The sequence below is a fragment of the Apis dorsata genome, unplaced genomic scaffold, assembly GCF_000469605.1.
Source record: "Apis dorsata unplaced genomic scaffold, Apis dorsata 1.3 scaffold_194, whole genome shotgun sequence".
Lineage (NCBI taxonomy): Eukaryota > Metazoa > Arthropoda > Insecta > Hymenoptera > Apidae > Apis > Apis dorsata.
Genome location: NW_006263478.1, coordinates 2,366,267 through 2,369,449, shown reverse-complemented (window position 1 = coordinate 2,369,449; position 3,183 = coordinate 2,366,267). Strand labels below are relative to the sequence as shown.

The following is a 3,183-nucleotide window of genomic DNA, read 5'->3' as shown; positions in this document are numbered from 1 at the left end:
TTTTTTTTTTTTTTCATGAAAATACCTTTAATTAATCATCAATTAATCCCCTTCTCTCCGATCTTTAATAAATAATTTTTCATCCTGGAAATAATATTTCTTGAAAAGCGAAAATATTTTTTTATCTATGATCTTTGTTCACGTATTCGAACAATATCGATCGCATTGAAAAAAAGGCGTAGATTTTTTAATACACGATTTTCGGTAGCGGTAAATTGAAAAGGAAACTTAATCCCTGGCTAATACCATGCCCCGTCTCGAAGATCGTTCAAATTAAATTCTGGAAAATATCGTGCTAACGAGATTCTCCAGAAAACGAGACGACATATATTTGCAATCTCCTGTAGGCAGGTTGAGATAAAGTTAAAACTTCGTACTTTGAGAGCAGTGGCCGTTAGTACTTTTTGCCCGTGCTCCTTCCCACCCTCCCGCGGGGATTGCTTGTATAACTTGAATTTATCGAGAAAATTATATTCTCTGTACACACAGCCCCGTGAGAAACTTGCGGATGCTACTTTTGGTGGCGCGCGATTATAAAGTGGAAAGTCTCTTATTACGGTGGAACCTAAAAGTAATAAGCCGTCCAATTTAATTCGCAGAAATTTCGTAACTAACCGTCGAATTTATTGGATTAAAGATCTGATTCCTCTTTACAACGATCGTGAAATTTCCACTCGAATTATTCCTTAAACGTTACGGTCTTTCTACTCTCTATTGTGCCAGTAAGCACTTCGTTTTTATATCGCATTATATTATTTTATTATGATATATTCCTAATATGAACGGATAAATTCATTATTAATATCGTTACAACTGTCGAAACATCGATCGACGACGCTATAACAACGACGAATATAATTTAATATTATATATTACACCATACGTTCTTTTCGATATCATAAATCTTCGTTTTTCGATGAGATCGTACCGCATAATTTATCCACGAAACTGTGAACAAATAGTTCACACAGCGCGTCTCTAATATTCTCTTGGTGTCGAGATACGCAAGCTTTTTTCATAATCCGAATATATAACGCGTGTACAAAGGATATAAACAACCACTTGAAGGGGATGGAAAAGACTTTCCCTTCTTTTCCTCGTCGCATCGAAAAAAAAAAAAAAAAAAGAAAAAAAAAAGAATCGAAGAGAGCATCGTCGTTGACCGAATGAACGAATGTTCAATCGAGGTGTCGTCTTTCATCCTCATCCGACCGTGATTTTTTTATCCAGAGTGCATCCCCCTCGCTCCATACGCGCTCTCACCGATACATTACCGTGCGCGACGCTTTATGATGAATAAATACGCGGGATTAATTCGTAGAGATCCTTTAGGTACGAAAATTTCTCGCAGCGAGAAGCATACACGCATATAACCCCCGTGTACCCGTATGTACATTTATTTACTCGCGTTTGAAATTTCAACGTAATAGCCGGGAGCCTGCAATAAAATGCTCCTACGGATGGCTCCGACGGATTCAAATATTCATTCTCGCTTTTTTTCTCCTCCCCCTTCTTCTTTCTCTTCTTTTCTCTCTTTCTCTCTCTCTCTCTCTTTCTCTTTTCATTCTCCCCCCTCCTTCTCTCCCTCTTGCTCGAATTTCCGTAAGAATAAATTAACGTGCTGCCAGATACTCCTGGTAAGGAGATATTAACAGGGAGGAAAAAAAAACTTATAAACACGGTAATTTTACCCAAGGGGGAGGGGAGCCGCGCGGGAGCGGTTTGTAATAACTGGCACGTACATCACGACACAAATTTAATTAAACACACCCTCGGTATTCATTTCACGCTTCTAATTTATGTATGAATAACTATGCCGTGCAGCAGCAGCCGTGATTTCGTGATGATGCGTTCCATCTACGCAGGGATCCGAATATACAGTTATTATCTATCTTCTGCGCTTATTATAACGCGGATGGAACGGATCAAATTCGTTCGAACGTTTTCGATGACGCGTTAGACGGTTTCTCGATTTCCTTCGTTTTACGCGTTTTCATCAGACTATAGCGATTCTTAACGAAAGTGAAACAATAATCGAATCTCTCTGATCGCAGTGAGGGAGAAATCGATACATTTTAATCGAGCGAGTATATATAATTTTCTGTGAAATATTAAAATTGATAAATTTTAAAGCGGAGAATTATTGTACGGGGAAGATTGATCGGTATTGATCGTGTTAAATTGCCACGATCATCATGGTTTATCGGGTATTAGCGTAATTTATTTCAAAGAAAATTTTTATCTATGCTTCTCCCCCCTTTTTTTTTTTTTCAGTTGAATCAACTTATATTCCGTTTATCATTTTACTTAATTAGGGATCATCTTGTATCACTTTTGTCGAAATTTTTGCTGTACCGATATATATATATATATCGGTGCAATTAATTCGAGATTATAACTCACATTCTATTTTTCTGCATTCTCTGAAACCGAATACGCGATTCATTTTTTTTCTCTCTCCCTCCTCCCATTCAATGGAAACAGATTTCAATTTCAGTTGAAATTTCGCCCGCGCTTTTATCCGCAAACAAATTATTTTCTTCATATATCACTGTTTCCTGTAATGCTAAAAAATTTTTTGTTCAATCTCGTTCCTCCACATCGAATTTACATTCGAATATAATACCAGAAATGTTTTTTCAAACGCCATGAACTTATCGCTATGACTTCGATTTATGGCATGTATCAAAGGGACTCGGTGTGTTCTCGACGTCGAAAAAGAAGAGAAAAAGTAAGAAAAAAAAAAGAAAAATGGATCGACAAGCGCGTAAGAACGCGGAAGAAAAATAGCGATAAGATACGACGACTGTTCGTTATTATACGTTTGAGGTGTGCGTGACAAATAAATCCATTGACGACGTTTCACTTCGCAAGATTCGATCGTTGTTTTCTCCTCTGTACATCCCTTTGCATTTTATGGCCACCGCCACTTGGCCGGATGTGTTTGCAGGATGCATCTGCCTTGCATAATAAAGCAAGCGTCTGTTCCATCTTGATAAAAATGTGCCACAAAAATCGGAGTATATTTCACGAGATAGAACAATCTTCTTTTTTTCCCTCCCTCCCTCCCTTCCCTCTGCGTTTTTACGCCGAGAAAATAAATATTCCGCTTACGTCGAGAAAAATTAGTCGTCCGGGGGAATCTGGATTTAGTCCGGTGCAACCGAGGACGATATACAATTT

General features: G+C 38.0%; 1 protein-coding gene across 2 annotated transcripts in view; it reads left to right on the top strand.

The window, feature by feature from the left end:
- The window catches only part of LOC102677975 (protein timeless homolog), a 188,384-nt gene that overhangs the window by 12,859 nt on the left and 172,342 nt on the right, over positions 1-3,183 (top strand). The window lies entirely within an intron of this gene.